The sequence below is a fragment of the Callospermophilus lateralis genome, chromosome 7, assembly GCF_048772815.1.
Source record: "Callospermophilus lateralis isolate mCalLat2 chromosome 7, mCalLat2.hap1, whole genome shotgun sequence".
Classification (NCBI taxonomy): Eukaryota; Metazoa; Chordata; class Mammalia; order Rodentia; family Sciuridae; genus Callospermophilus; species Callospermophilus lateralis.
This window is the reverse complement of record NC_135311.1, coordinates 61995030-62012275: the sequence shown is the minus strand read 5'-3', so window position 1 is coordinate 62012275 and position 17246 is coordinate 61995030. Positions and strand designations below refer to the sequence as shown.

At 32.9% G+C, this 17246-nt stretch overlaps 1 pseudogene across 1 annotated transcript in view; it reads right to left on the bottom strand.

Moving 5' to 3' along the window:
* LOC143404324 (glycogen debranching enzyme-like) overlaps positions 1-17246 on the bottom strand; it is a 53912-nt pseudogene that overhangs the window by 11869 nt on the left and 24797 nt on the right. Inside the window, exons 20-26 of the transcript XR_013091918.1 lie at positions 12944-13077; positions 10551-10700; positions 10195-10318; positions 9309-9484; positions 4539-4641; positions 2713-2938; positions 1118-1229 (exon numbers count right to left, since the gene is read on the bottom strand). The product of XR_013091918.1 is annotated as a glycogen debranching enzyme-like (transcript). The remainder of the gene's footprint in view (positions 1-1117; positions 1230-2712; positions 2939-4538; positions 4642-9308; positions 9485-10194; positions 10319-10550; positions 10701-12943; positions 13078-17246) is intronic.

Sequence of the window (17246 nt, the reverse complement as noted above, 5' to 3'; positions counted from 1 at the left end):
GGGGAGGGAGACAGGATGGGAAAAGAGAGGAACAGTAGAATGCAATTGACCAAATTATGATTTTCACCTTTATGTGCATCTATAAATCACCAATTAAAACTATATAAATAAATAAATAACCAGTAGAGTAGAGGAAAGGGAATATGGCTGGGTGAACATGGGTGGAGGGAACAGGGGAAGAAAAGAAGAAGTACTAGGGACTGAAGTGGAGCAAATGCTTGTGTGATTATCTCAAAATGAACCCCAAATTATATATAACTATAATGCACTAACAAAATATTAAAATGACATATAAATAAAATAATACATGTTTTATAAAAATAAATATACAATAAATGCATTGGAATGATTCTCTAAGAGAAATAGGGGAAAAATGAAACAATCAGTCTTGCATTGGCTAGTAATGATTGTGTGCCATAAAATAAGGAAGAAGTTAAAAGTTTATCAATTTTAACTTGATAAACATACCCCTTTTGTAAAAACTGTTTAATAGGAGCCTAAGCCACAGAGAGAGACCAGGGAAAAAATCATAGTTTACCACTTAGTAGCTCTGTGGTTTTGGGTAGGCTACTCTTCAGTTTTCTCATTTAGTAAAAATGAAAACAAAATAACTTGTTCCAAATGTTCTTGGGAGAATTAAATTGGAACAACATAGGTTAAGTAGTTAGCACAATGCCTACCAGATAATGACTCAATTCATTGCAATTAATATTGATATTATTGGGGCTGGGGATGTGGCTCAAGCAGAGGCGCGCTCGCCTGGCATGCACAGGGTGCTGGGTTTGAGCCTCAGCACCATATAAAAATAAAAATAAAGATGTTATGTCCACCAAAAGCTAAAAAATAAATATTAAAAAATTCTCTCTCTTTAAAAAAATATTGATGTTATCATTATAAATTGTAACCATCAATATTATCATTAATATTGGTGATTAGAATGATATGAAATTTCATATTTCCTCTAGAAACTAAAAACTAGGTGAGATCAGAAACAGTGTTATCTTTCTCATTGTTACATCCTAAGGTTTTGCACCCATTACTGCAAAGTGAGAGAATGATTACAAGGTTTAATTTCTCTGCATCAGTGAATATTCACTATGGAGTTAAATTTCCATACCTTCGTCCTTCATATTTCGATATATCTGTGGTCCAGCATTCCTTTCTTGGAACTGTATGCCCTGCATGTGTCTTTGCATGACTTCCTGTATTACTTCAAACAATGGTTGATCCTGTTTGAGACAGAATGGATGTGACCTCTATTAGAAACTACATACTGATCTTCTCCTAAATCCCACAACTTAAGTAATGTGAAAATACAAACTTTTCTTTGGAGGGAGAAATAAGGATTGGAGGAGGCCCAGGGAAAAGCAGCAGCTCCCACAACACAAAATAATACAATCTGTCATATGAATATTTAACATCAGTAGTTTTAACTATTCAGGCCTGTGACAAAATAATTTGTAATTTTGCAGATAGGTGAAATGATGAGCTTGAATAGTTTTTATCAGAACAATAAACAATAATGAGTTTAGCTTGTCAATTAGCACCTAAATATTCTTACTCCTCTGCACATATACGTAATAGTAATTAAATTATGTGCAAAAGTGGTACTCTCAAACATGGGAATCTATGATGACTTCAGAAAATATCCCAGTGAATGTAAAGAGTCCACAGATAATTTTCTTTGTCCATATTAATAATAAAGTAATACTTAGGATGACATATAGGGAGATATATAATTGTATTTTTAAAAAATAAGGTGAAGCATATAACTAAAAATGAAATTTAGAGTCCTTGCATATTTGATTATACTTTATACTTTATTTTTTTAAAAAAAAAACCTGTAAATAAATCTGAATCTATCATATAAAAATTCTTGATATAGTTATAAAATGTATGAAGCACATAAAAATACCGTGCAACTTTTACCAAATTGTGAGAAAATAAATAGATCTAAAATAAATACCTACTTGATAACATTAACCCATGTAGCACAATGGAACATAGATAAAGATTATTTTTTGACAAATGTTTTTTGAGTACTTCATGGTAAATATAAACATCATGGGGACACAAACATGCTAGCCCTGAAGCAGTTTTCACCACCCCTGAAGTCTTATACTGAACACATGATAACAAAAGCAGATCAGAAGTGACAAAAACGTAGTATTATTGCACATTCCCTATTGGGGAAAAACACTCAAAAATGTTTATCAGTTCAACATTGTTCATAAGATAGACTCTGAACTACCTGGATTGGTTGAAAAAGCCCTCTACACCTGGTTCACCCTTTCCATATTCTCTCACTACCCTCAGGTGTTCTACACAGAAATTGAAACTAGGCTGAGCAGTATGTCCTAAACTGTGCTTCAACTCAATATGCTTCACTGTTCCTTTCATCTTTCAAGTCTTCCCATACCCCCCCCCCCCACAAACTCTCCTAAAATCCTACTCACATTTTAAGAGTCCATTTAGGTGAAATTTTAGCTACTTTATAAGTCCTCCTCCCTGAGTCCCACCTACTACTCCTCTCTCTCTTGTATGACACTGCATAGTACTCCTTGTCCATCTTTGCAATGACCATGTTTATGTGGACACATCATCTCTTCTACCATGTTACAAGCTCTTTAGGCAAGAAGCAGTTTTATGTTTACTGTATATTAGGAAATAAGTCATATTTCAAGAAAAAATGTTTTAATAAATTCTCTTTACCAGTGTGCCAGCAGGCAAAGGAGCAGAATCATCTGTTGGATACATTCTGGAAACTGGGCACTTGAGAATGTCTATACCATTTGGAATCATTTTACAGTAATCTTGAATACACTGGAGCCACCACCACACAGCATCCCGGCAATTGTATCTGGCATAAGTTCCTTCACCGAGGAGATTAGGAATGAGACCATGCCTCAGGGTACCAGCAAATGCTAAAATAATATTCCTAAACAACAGAATTGAATGCATCATTTGAAATGAAAACATACTGTTAAAAACTGAAGACACACATGTTCACTTTTGGTTACTGTGTCATGAAATATTTTCTCACTTGTCCTTATTTCTTTTTGTATCTATTTTTAGAAAGCGGTCATAATATGATAAACAAGCAATGAATTGAAAGTAAGAGATTTTGGTTGCAGCCCTGGCTTTTTCTCTGACAATTTGTGACTTTCCCTCTTTGGAACAGTTTTTTCATCTGTGCAGTCGGGGATTGGGGTGGGTGATTTTTAAAGCTCCTTACAACTCTAGATTCTACTTTTGAAATCCATAGTATTTCAAAATCCAAGTAATTACTAGGCATAAACTTTTATTTTATAACATACCAAAAGCAAAGCAAATATATAAGAAACCGATGGCTAAAAGCTGACATTTAAAAAACCACTCAATTTTAAAAATTGGTATTTAAAATTTAAAAGTAGTATTCTACTATCATATACCAAATGAGATGTAAGATTTGGTGTATCTCATTTGTAAGATGGAGTTGTGTTCTGGAAAGATCATAAAATTAAGAAATAAGATGGCTGAGGTCTAAATCCTAGCTTTGCCACCTGTATGATCTTCGAAAAAGTTATTTAAAAACATCTAGACTCTAATGCTTTCTAACTAAAACATTCAGAAATTTTATTAATTCTATGTTTCAGTTTAATGTTTGTCCAGCAATAGTACAATAGGAAAGTTTTGTTTTCTAAAATACAAAAGGGTTCGTATGCACATGACATTCCCCAATTAATAAAAGGTGAGAGTACTAGCAATCTTGACCATCCAGAAAAATATCATACATATGAAAACTGAATAAAAGATTTCTGATCCATGAATACCTCTACAAAGGGAGGAAGGAAAACCACCCCTGGGGTATAGCTAGTCAAAATAGTTGTTCCATTTCGCATTTCCTATCCAGACTTCCAGTTGGTGACTGCTACCTAGATGATGTGAATACAGTTTCTCCTACTAACCTTGCCCTCTTCATCCCCAGGATAAGATTCAGGGGGTCTGCCATAGGCCCAAAGAATAGGCATTTCTAACAAGTTCTCAGATGATGGTGTTAGTACTGGTTTGTGGAACAATCTGAATCACACTGCTGCAGAACTTTCTTTTCAGCCTCCAGTAAATTTATTTATATTATTGTGTGACATAAGAAAAGATCATTTTGAATCTGGAAACTGGAGCTTACAAGCTTGCAACAAACAGAAGGAAACCTGCTATCTTTTTTTTTTTTTCTGTGAGACTCAACAAGCCAGCAGTAACTTCATTATAAAAGACATAAAATGATCAAAAATTTTATCTTATAAAAATAAACTTACAAATTCTGAAAATAACCTAACCTATAGTATGAATGAGTAGAAGTTGGTAAATTCAAAGAGTTTTCCCTCCTTTAAATTTTTCCTATATTTTTCAATGAAGATTTATAAAAATACCATTGAAACATTTATGGAAAACATACCTCTCAAATGTTGAGATTAGATGGATCAGAAGAAAGGTTTGAAGAACATATAGAAAACACTAAGACATAAACTTACATTGCAACTTTTTAGATGATCTCTTACCTGGCTTCTAAATATCATCCAGTAACCAGCAGTAAACCTTTAAGTGCAATAAAAGTATCCCTTCCCCAGCAGCGGAAAAGACCAGAAGAAAAATGAGGTAAGCCTAGCAGAAAAGATAAATATATGTAAATATAAATATAATAAACTGTATTATCACACAATAATTGTTACTCTAAACATGGGGTAGAAGAGTAAGTTACAATGTGTCTGCAAACACTAAAATTATCTGCAAAATGTATGCCTGGTATGTCAACTTTTATGGAATGAAATTTATATATATATATATAACCACTGAGCCAAATTTCCAGGCTTTTTTATTAATTTTGAGACAGGGTCTCACTACATTCCTTAGGGTCAGCATGCCTTAATTCCTGAGGCTAGCTTTAAACTCATGATCCTCCTGCCTCCAACTCCTGAGTCAATAGGATTATACGCATGTGCCAACACCCCCAGAGTAACTCTTCTTCTTTTTAAAAAATATTTAGTTTTTAGTTATAGTTGGACACATACCTTTATTTTATTGATTTATGTGTGTTGCTGAAGATCAAATCCGCACATGCCAGGGAAGTGCTCTACTGCTGAGCCACAACCCCAGCCCCAATTCTATATTCTTATCAGGTTATTTTTTGCTTGTTTGTTGGAGATAGGCTCTTTCTAGGTTGCGCAGGCATTCTCCAGTTTCAGCTTCCGATGCTGGGAATACCACATCTGATTTACCAGATTTTTAAAAGACCCAAAGGAGATTAGAAAACAGTGCTAGATTTTTTTTTTTTTTTTTTTTTTGAGATTCTGGGGATAGCACCCAGGGACTCCTGTATGCTATGCCAGCACTTTCACACTGAGTTACATCCTCTGCCCCAAGAACAAGTGCTAGACAATTGATTTCAAGATTGCTAGACAACTGATTTCAAGATATCTTTAAAAAGACAAAAACCTTTATTTTAATAAATTAAAAGCAAGAAATCAAATATTTAATGTATAAAGTAATATAATATGATACTAAGTACATGCTTTAAAGATTCTACCCTGCCTTTAAGGATAATAAATAAATCTAAATATGAAATGATTACCTGAATGATAACCAACTAAATACGCATATTACTCTACTATTCTGGAGTCAAACATATTACTAAATTTCCTATTAATTTAAAATAAATTAATACTGTTACACTTTGTATGCAATAAATATATATAATGTTTGTCAACTGAAAAGAAATATATTTTGTCTGGGTGTGGTGGCACAAGCCTGTAATCCCAACAATCTGGAATGCTGAAGCATGAAGTTCGAGAGTTTGAGTCCAGTCTCAACAATTTAGCAAAGCCCTAAGCAACTTAATGAGATCCTGGCTCAAAATAAAAAATAAAAAATAAAAAAGGGCTAGGATGTAGCTCAGTTATAAAGCACCCCTAGTTTATTTTTTTTTTAATTTTTATTGTTGGTTGTTCAAAACATTACATAGTTCTTGATATATCATATTTCACACTTTGATTCAAGTGGGATATGAACTCCCATTTTTATCCTGTATACATATTGCAGAATCACATCAGTTACACATCCATTGATTTACATATTGCCATACTAGTGACTATTGTAGGGTCGGGCCTGGTTAGTACTTGGATGGGAGCACCCCTAGTTTCAACCTTCAGTACCTGCCCCCTCAAAAAAGGAAAAGTAAAAATAAATGAATTTTTAAAAAGTGTTATACTTTCATAAAAATTTTTTGCAGATGAAAACGGGATTTTTTATGCTAATTAATGAACATTTGTGGTAATTACAACTTTTATGTATAAGATAAAAATAGGATATGTAATAGGAAAAATTCTAAAATTTTACTTTTAGACTGATTTGAGTTTCTTCATTTTTTTTCCCCTGTGATTCAGGGGATTGAAGAAAGTTCCTTGTACATGTTAGGCAAGTGCTCTACCACTGATTTACATTCCCAGTCCAGTTGTTTTTTTATAAAACATTTGAAGAAATATGATTGTTATCTGTTATTTGTACTAAAAAAAATAATAGTCAAAAATGGTGAAGCAGCCAGGTACAGTGGCTCAGGCCTATAATCCCAGAAATTCAGGAGATAGAAGCAGAAGGATCACAAGTTCAAAGACAGCCTCCACAACTTAGTGAGGCCCTAAGTAATTTAGTGAGACCCGGTCTCAAAGTAAAAATTAAAAAAGGGTGGAGATGTGGCTCAGTGGTTAAGCACCCTAGGTTCAATCCCCAGTGCCAAAGGGGACCCCCCCCACCACCAAAAAAAAAAAAAGAGAGAGGAAGAAGAAAAAAAGAAATATTGGAACAAAGGGCAACATTAGACATTTTTTCTATGCTATCTCCAAAATGATAGTACAGAGTTTCCCTAAACACACTGTGTTTTTTTTTAAATATGTTTTTAGTTGTCAATGGACTTTGTTTATTTATATGCAGAACTGAGAATTGAACCCAGTTCCTCACTCTTACTAGGCACAATCCCAGCACACACTGTGTATTTTTAAATAATGATTGATATACATGATTGATGGCTACTAACTTTGATGATGATGACAATGACAGCAGCTAACATATATGTAGCAGTCTGTGTCAGACAGCATTCTTATAGTTTAACCAATTCAATATTTTGTATAAAACCTAGATAGAGAGATTCAAAGGTGACTTTAAATTTGTATATCCTAAAATATATACAGTATGTCTTTATTAAAAAGGAAAGGCTATAAAATCTGTATCACTGATATGTGGAAATATTTATATTAACTTTTTAAATTTGTTCTTTTTAGATATACATGAGAGTAGAGTATATTTGGACATATTATATATACATGGAATATACTTCCCATTTTTGTGGTTGTACATGATGTACTCAGGAAAGTTACAGCCCAATTCATTCTATGGGCTTCCTATTCCCATCCCTGCTTCTGTTCACTCCCCTTTGTCTAATCCAAGGAACAAACTTCTATTCTTCCCTTCCCACACACCCATATTAACCTTTTCATCTCTGAGAGTATATAACTTATAGATCATATATCTTTGGAATAATTTCTGCTTTGTCAATTATTATAAAAGTTTAGAATTATAACATGTTTTGTAATACCATCACCAAAGAAATAAATTCCCAGCCATTTTGAAATGAACCTCCAAAAAACCTACCTGCAAATCTTAGTTTATTCTATTTTTGCCAGTAAGCACTAGGCAAAACATTCCATGCAAGAAGAAAATACCAGAATTTCTATTTACTTACTATTCTATACTTGGTATGTAAGTGTATCAGGTACCATTAACATATATTGGCATACAATTTATAAATAAATGCATGTATTAGGGGTATTTAACAGCAACAGCATACAATCAAAAGACTGAAATTACTATTTGATGTAATTGGCTTCTATGAAATAGGCTAAAACCTAAAATTCTTCATATCAGCATGTTTCTTCCCCACAATGACTCAGTTCAGTTTCATGAGTATTTGCATGGATTCATTGGGAAATGACAGGTACTAGAAGATCAAACAGTCAAGTGAAAATATGAAATAATGATAGAACTAAACCAGAGTTTTAATTTCATTCTTTAATAAAATTGTTTTTTTTTTTTTATTTTTGTGGTGATAGGGATTGATACTAGGGCCTCACACATACTTGGCAAGTACTCTACCCCTGAGCTCATATCTCCACTCCCAAAAAAGAGTTTTATGATTTTTTTATGATCATTCTAAATGAAAAGGTAATTTTTATTGTAGTTGTTGGGTGCCATGAAGCCTTTTCATTTGATCTGAGCAGATACAAACTTAAAGAAATTTAAATTTAACAGAGGGAGCCATGAATATATAATACTTTCTACAATTTCACATATTTCAGGTTAGTTTTGAGAATTCTCAACTTCAGTGACCTCAAGTATTAAATATTTTCCAGAAATATGATAGAAATTTATTTAAAAGGAAAGCCTGTTCTTTATCCTATTTTGCTTACTTATATTTGTTATTTGATTGAATTTTTTAATCTACTTTCAGGAACAGATGACAATAAGCATGGCTGGAAGTATTTTATGTCCAATTGACAGCATCTGGATGCATAATAATAGTAATTTCTTAAAACTTTTATTACTTGTGGCTGGGGCTCTGGCTCAGGGTTAGTGCACTTGCCTGGCATGTGTGAGGCACTGGGTTAGATTCTCAGCACCACGTATAAATAAATGAAATAAAGGTCTATCAACAACTGAAAAAATATTAAAAAAACTTTTATTAGATGTTTATGGACCTTAATTTTATTTATTTATAAATAAATATATTTATATGCAGTGCTGATAATTGAATCCAGTGCCTCACAGATGCTAGGCAAGCATTCCACCACTGAACCACAACCCCAATCCCCAAATAATAATTATTTAAAATCAGTTTTGTGTTTTGTAACTTATAGGACACCTTTAAATGATCTTTAGATAAGTTTATTTTAAAAACAGGGAAGAGATATAGGAAAATGGGAAGTAAAATAATGATTTAAAACATATATTTTAAATATAATTTAAAATAATAACATGAGTTGGAAAAAAAGGATTAACCAGACACAATAAAAACACACATAAATGCCACATAAATGCCTCATGTACTGTTATAACTAAATAATAACATGGTTAGTATTTTAGGAGTGTCTATGAAATTTTACTAAGCAATAACATACAGTCTTGGATAACTTCATTAATTTTTTTAAAAAGTCTTTTTCTTGTAAGTTTTCCTTCTGAATACTATTGATTTATACATTTTAACCTTCTACAAAATTCCTTACCTACAGCAAAAGAAGCACAACACTGCTGCTTTTCCTTTGTGATCTCATTCAACCTATATGGTACATCCAGAAGGGAAGGTGAAAGAAGTGGCAGAGAAGGGAATTTTCCTACTCCACACATTTGGACTGAACCCAATAAAAGATGTTTCACAAAGATTGAACCATTCTGAACAAAGCTGTAATGAAAGTGATAGGGTTTAAAATATGATCTGTAAAAATACAAAACTTTTTAGCAGTTTTATTCTATTTTTCCCCTTCAAATGATTTCTCCACACAAATGTATAAAGATAGTAATATAGTAGGAAAAAATGTTCAATATGATTAGATTTCAGAACTGCTTTCATGGCATCCATTATTTTAGCCAGTTTTAGTCCAGGCCTTGTTGTAACACAAATGGCAGAATTGAAGTGCTTTTTCTTTCTGAAAAATCTGAAAACATGCCCAAATCAACTTGCTGGCTCTCATAGTTCATTTCCATTTGAAGTTTCATTTTAGAAAATTTCATTGTAAAAGGCAGATTTTATTCATAATAATACCAGAATATTTTTTCTTTTAATCAATGAAAATTAGAGAAAGAACTCTATGTACATATTCCAGACATTGTATCAATTAAATTTAACAAATCAATGAATAAATAAATAGAAACAAATAACATAAAACAAGTTAATTTTCCCCAAACATATTTTATATAGAACAAATTTTACATGGGTTTGTTTTTGTATGTTTCAGACTAAAGGATGTTAATAAATTTACTCTCCACTTAAAAACTTTTCCAGCTCTGAGTCTCCAAAATTCATGCTTTGGTCTTTTAAGAGCATGTGTAAAGTGACTCTGTGTATAGTTTCTATGCAAACACACCTATTTACGTAAGCTTTGTTGGCTATACCTTGACATCTGCTTCCATGCTGCATCCAGAAGAGTGGTGTATGCACCAATTAATATAGCATCAAAGTAACATGGGATAAGGTATCGTGGGATCTGCTTCAAGTAGAAGAACATAGCCTGCAACCTGTTATAAAAACAATTTTAAAAGTTAATTTGGTGTGTTCACAGGCTACGCATATTTTAAGAGATAAATCATAACATGAAACTGTGCTATCCAATAATTCATGAATCAAATTTCCATTTATTAAAACTAGAAACACAAAGAAGGGAGGAAAACAGGTAAATATATATAATATATAAAATATATATAATTCTTACTGTGTCTTTGTTTATTTTGGACTAGAACACAGCTTACTTATTTAATACTTACTTCAGAAATATTTCCTGATCGTGAAATAAGCCGGTCACTGACATAATCAATCATCCAATCTCCAGATCTCAAATTTTCACAAAAAGGATGCCCCAGGTCATTCTTTGGTCTTATTTCTGCCAATACGGACATTAGCCCTGAAAGTTCAGATATACCATGCTGCATTACTGATAGAGTCAAAATGTCCCATAAATGAGTTATGGCTAGTCCCTGATGATTTAACTTGAACAGAGAAGGAGACAAAATGGCCACTTAGTCCACAATGGTACTTAGCATAGTAGGAGGAAAGTGTGGCGGTATGGTCTGGAAACAGGATGCAAAGGCGTGTTGAGGGAGACTACTGCCACAATTCATACAAAGCTTCCCAAAAATTATAACTTGTGGCACTGGCCTACTTTTTTTAATGTTATAATATTCAAAGTCAACTGGCATTTTTATTTTTGCCTTAAGGCATAAAGGAGAAAAAAATTGATAATCCTGTATCTTTCCATGTTAAAAAGTGGTAGATTTGTTATTATTCAGGCAAGAGTTTAAAAAAATCACAGAACTGGTCTCAGAGAAAGCAAGAATACCTATGGTGATAAGAAGAATAAAGCTTGCTTTAGAGGGACTCTGAGGAGGCACTTCAAAGTAAGAAATTATCAAAGTGAGATATTAGTCAAATTCTCAATTAGGCAAAATTATTAATTATTAGGCAAAATTATTAATTACTAGGCAAAATTCTCAAATTGATGCATTAGAATGTCTGTGTACATAGCAGAGTCTGTAATTCAATGAAAGAACAATTGCATTTCTTTTATCATTCAACAAGATAATCATAGCTTAGCTACTGTGAATTATGCTGCTATAATGTGCCTGCATGACTGTACTATGTGATCTTAAATTGTTTGTATATATGCTAAGCAGTGGGACAGCTGGGTCAAATGGTGGTTCCATTCCTAGTTTTCTAAGGAATCTTCCTTCATACTGTATTCCAGTGTGATTGCACCAATTTGTAGTCCCACCAACAATGTATAAGTATACCTTTTTCCCAATATCCTTCCCAACATTTATTATTGTTACTTGGATTCTTGATAATTGCCATTCTCACTGGAGTGAAATGAAATCTCAGTGCACATCAAAAGATGAATGGATAAAAAAAATGTAGTATATATACGCAATGGAGTATTTACTCAGCCTTTATGACATTTGCCGGTAAATGATGGACCTGGAGACTATCATGCTAAGGGAAATAAGCCAATCCTCAGAAACAAGAGTGTTCACTGATATGTGGAAGTTAACCTACAATAAGGTGGGGTGGTGAGAAAACAGAAGTTCAGATTAGACAAAGGGGAATGGAGGGAAGGGAGGGGGAATAGAAAAAGAAAAGGATGTGGAATTAATCTTACATAATTTCCCTGCTTATATAGTTACATCAAAGTACACTCTGTTGTCATGTATAACTAAAAAGAACCAATAAAAATAAAAATTAAAAATTAATCATTCCCACCTTATTAAAAATGTTATTTTGGTTTCAGTGATATCAACTAAATCTAGTTAGAATTTAATGAATCCATGAACTGTGTATATGGTATATTCTGAGAAATAAATAAATTTAAGATAAAGTTTTTCCTTCAAGGGAAGGAAAATTTGGGAAATAAACCTTAAATACAAAAAAATATGGAAAGCAAGACAGTATAAAATAATATTCTACATATGTCCTAAAACTTTTGTGAAAGGTGAATGTTGCTCAGTAAATATTGGTACCACTCTTGAACAATGAAATATGATGGGAACAGTGTTTCAGAAAACAGATCTGACAGTGACCAAAGGGATGGAATTAAGTGTGGAGAAAGGAACAACAGCTAGAGTGAAAATGGAGTAGGGTAACTGCTTAAAACAACTAACAGGTATATTTACATACTACTAATAGAACAAAATACTTTGTTTTGCCAATAAATACAACAGGTCTCAGAAAAATTTACTAGAACTTATGTGCTTGCTTTAGTAGGAGGTATAAAAGCTGAAGACAAGAACCACAAAAAAAGATTAAAAGCTACATTCTTCTTTCTCAAGTTATAATCTTAGTAGAATTTTAGAGTAAACACTTCCTAAGTGCTTAGTATGAACTCACTATTGTCTAAGTGTATTAAATGCATTAACTCCCTTCATTCTATCAACAATCCCTTGTGGTAGATACTATTATTAGCAACAATTTGCAATGAAAAAACTGAACCAAAGAGAGTTTAACTACTCCAAGGTTATGCAGCTACTCTGTGGAACCTAGGTCTAGTTTTAGAGCCTGCTTCTTAAATACAATGATAAACATTCAAAAAAAATTATAATTACCAAAATAAGGTAATAAATTTCAGAAAGTTTGTCTATTCTTATACTTGCTTACCTTGAAGACCTGAATATTTAAGGGAAGACCAGTTTGGTATGTCATAGCAACCTCCACCATCTTCCTGTTCTTCTGATTCACATTGGTTAAGTATCTGATTTAGCTCAGTCAAAGTTAATTTAGAGGCAATACTAAAAAATTGAAAAACAATGATAAAAGGTTAAATATACTGATTTTTACTTGCTTTTAATAAAAGCAAAATATATCTGGTAATATATTCCAGAAAGTAAATAAAGGGAATGGGTATCTATCTGTAGAACAAAGAAATTACTGCAGAAAGCCGTAGTTTGTAAAGGTTCAGCTGGGCATGATGGTACACACCTGTAATCCCAGCAACTTGGAAGGCTGCCTTTGGAGCTTTGCAAGTTCAAGGTCAGCCTGGGCAACTTATGCAACTCTGTCTCAAGATTAAACAATAAAAAATGGCAGGGGATGCAGCTCAGTGGAAGAGCACCCTTGGGTTTATTTCCTGGTACTGCAATGAAAATAAAACATTAAAAAAAATAAAAAAATAAAAAAGGAAAGGCTTTATGGAAGGTGTAAAAATGAAACCGGTCCTTAAAGAAGGGTTAAGTGACAAAGAAATAAAGGTCAAAAAAAGAGACATGACAAATGTGAAACTATATGAACCAGAAATATGGACTTGATAAACCAAATTTCTTAAACAAAAATCTGGGAAAATATTACCAACCAGATAGATTAATAATAAACTCATAGTTAAATATTTTGTTTCTATAATCTATCTTATAAATACTCTAACTACATAATATACTAATATAAGTTTGTTCCCCACCCCCTCTCCTTAGAGGCTGGGAATCAAACCCAGGGCCTTCAGCATGCTAGGCAAGAACTCCACCACTAGCCATGTCCCTAGCCTTATAAGTTCCTTTTATAGGAGGAAACAAATATGCAACAAGAACAAAAATCCAATTAGTCCAATTATATGAAGAAGAAAGAAGAATGTATTATATTTATAACTCAGTTTCTTTTGGAGCCTAAACAAACATATTCTGCTTTTGGAACATAATAAACCAAGTCAAAAAATATTAATTAAGGTTAAAGTATATTTAAGAATTCTAAATGATTTGAACAAATGACACAGAACCAGTAATTCTAGGTAGCATTTACTGAGTGAATACTTTGTGCTACACCCTGGTTATAGTGTTTTACTTGAATGATTTTATTTACTCCTCATGAAGCCTTCTGAATTAGTCAATATTATTCACATCTTACTGAGACAGCAACTGGGGTACAGAGAGATTGTTACTTGCCAAAGGTCAATGAGTATGGAGCAGAGTCACAGCTTGAACCTAGGCAGTTGCACTCTCAGCCCATACTTCTATTTCTTTAAGGAAGACATTGTATGTCTGTAAAAGAAAAATAAAAAGGTTGTCTGTTCTTATACTTGCTTACCTTGAAGACCTGACTATTTAAGGGAAGACCAGTTTGGTATGTCATAGCAACCTCCACCATCTTCCTGTTCTTCTGATTCACATTGGTAAAGTATCTATTTTAGCTCAGTCAAAGTTAATTTAGAGGCAATACTAAGAATTTAAAAACAAAGATAAAAGGTTAAATATACTGACTTTTACTTGCTTTCAATAAAAGCAAAAGAATAAAACCTGCATTATAAAGTATCTTGGTAATGTACATTTTAGGAACTCAGTATTAAAATAAACATCATATATATGTTATTAATAGTAACCAAGAAGCACAAAATGCTAGAAATTAAATTACAACTAATATTACTCCAAAACCAAGTACATGATTAAAGTACCAAATTTTATTGATTAAAGCATGATGGAGGACTTAAAATCAGCATGCTACAGTGACGCAACCATATCAATGTTTATAGCAGCTCAATTCACAATAGCTAAACTATGAAACAAACCTAGATGCCCTTCAACAGAGGAAAAATGAAGAAAATGTGATACATACACACAATGGAATATTACTCAGCCTTAAAGAAAACTGAAATTATGACATAGGCAGGTAAATGGATGGAACTAGAGAATATCATGCTAAGTGAAATAAGCCAATCCCAAAAAACCAAAAGCTGAATGTTTTTTCTGATAAGTAAATGCTGACCCATAGTGTGGTGGGGGATAGGGAAAAATGAAGGGACACTGGTTTGTGTGCAGGGAAGTCAAAGAAGTCAGGGGAAAGGTGTGGTTGTGGGGAAGGGAAGGACAGTAAAAAGAGACAGACATTATTATCCTATATATATGTATGATTACAGTACTGGAGTGACTCTGAACCATGTACAGCCAAAGGAATGAGACGCTGTGCTCCATTTGTGTACTATACGTCAAAATGTATATTCTTCTGTAAAATAAATAATTTTTTTTAAAAAAAGGCATGATGGAGCCAGCTGTGGTGGCGCACACCTGCAATCCCAGTGGCTGAGGAAGCCAATACAAGAGGATCTCAAATTCAAGGCCAGACTCAGAAATTTAGCAAGGCCCTAAGCAACTTAGTGAGACCCTGTCTCAAAATAAAAAAATAAACAGGCCTGGGGATATGATTCAGTGGTAAAGCATCCCTGTATTCAATCTCTAGTACTGGGGGTGGGGTGGGGAGAATACAAAGATCTTTTGGTTTTTTATATACTTTATATTATAAGTCTATTTTTTAATCCTTTCAGTTAGACTTAGTTTTTTCCCTGATAAGTGTGACATAAAGAACTTTTTATGCTGTTTATCTTAAAAACTTGGAATACCTATCAAAGGATCAATAAAGGGATAATCAAAAGTCAACGTTAACCACCTAAGAAACAACAGTCTCTGCCTTTGTATTTCTCTCCTGGAACCATGTTTCGTATCAGGTGGCACTGCCCCTCAGTTCCATCATTCAAGAAACCAGCATCTTCTCAGAAAAAAAAAGGATGCTTCTTGATAATGGTCAGAGGAAAGTCTAAGTGTCGTGGCTTTAATTTCCCTTCATTCAATTAGCACTGAGACTGTAAAACTGACTGCAGATGAATATAACTGAGTTGTATTTTCCTGTATTTCTGGTTGCTCAGGTGACTTCATTTTACATAATTGCAATTTTATGTGAACATATGTCCTCTTGAACATACATCCTTCTTTGTCTTTTTGTTCTGTCTTAGCTTAGAGCTGTGCTTTGTCTCTATCTCAGCCTCTCACCTCACAGCTATATTTCATGAATCAAGACTGACCATTTGCAAACTTAATACCAACTTCACTTTAGGGCATTATTTTCCAACATGTAGCCAGTGGACTCCTTCCACGAGAATAATCTTGAAAGCTGTTTAGAAGGCAGATTTCTTGCCCTTGCCTTGAAATAATCAGAGTAGGTTCAAGGGGGGAATGTGCTTTTATAAACATTCTACAGAAACATACATCTATTGCAAATTGTTTTTTTAGCAGCAACTTTGCTAATAATGGTTTGAATTTCTTAATTCTTTAATTCTTAATTTCTTAATTCTTTCTTAATTTCTTCAATAATAAATATGCTCATAAAACAACAAAAAATTTAACACCAAAGAGAAATGGGCTAATATATAAAATGACATTCCACCAGATAAATACAAATGGACAAAAAACTTAATTAATATGTTGAGATATTATTTTAAAGTATTTTATACTTCATATCTACCAAGTTAATTAGTAATAACTAACATTTATGATCATTTACTGTGTGTTAAACACAATGTGTTTTATATGAATAATTCTCACAACTCTCCATTAACAGGCACTCAGTATTATTTCTTTTAGCTAATAAGAATCAAAAAATAATAATTCTTACCTAGTCTGGGTCTATACTCAGCTTTAACATACTGCATTACAATAATATATATTCAGTATTGGTAAGGATGGACACTCTAACACTGACCTGAATATTCTCATTAGTACAATCTTCCTGGAGAAGACGTGGCAGTATACACTGAAAGACACAATCTTATAATACAATCTAACCCCAAAATTTAATTTCTGGAAATTTATCCTAGTAAGAATGAGAGTAAACACATCAAGCCCTCTATGTGCTAGTCATTCTATTATAAGTGGTTTGTATTTGCCCTATTTAATCCTTACAAAACCTAAGAGATAGATACTATTTATTATAAGCCCTTTTTTCCCAGATGAGGATTGAGCTGAAGAAAGTTATTAATAACTTGTCTAAAATCATTGATGGTGATGAAACTATAATTGAACCTACATCTAAGCTTCAAAACCCATATTATTCAGTATTAGTGGAACACATAGAAAGTGAATAATTAAAGATTTATTCCAAGAAGAATGTACAAAGACATAAATAATAGGGAATATTTAGAAGCATTCTA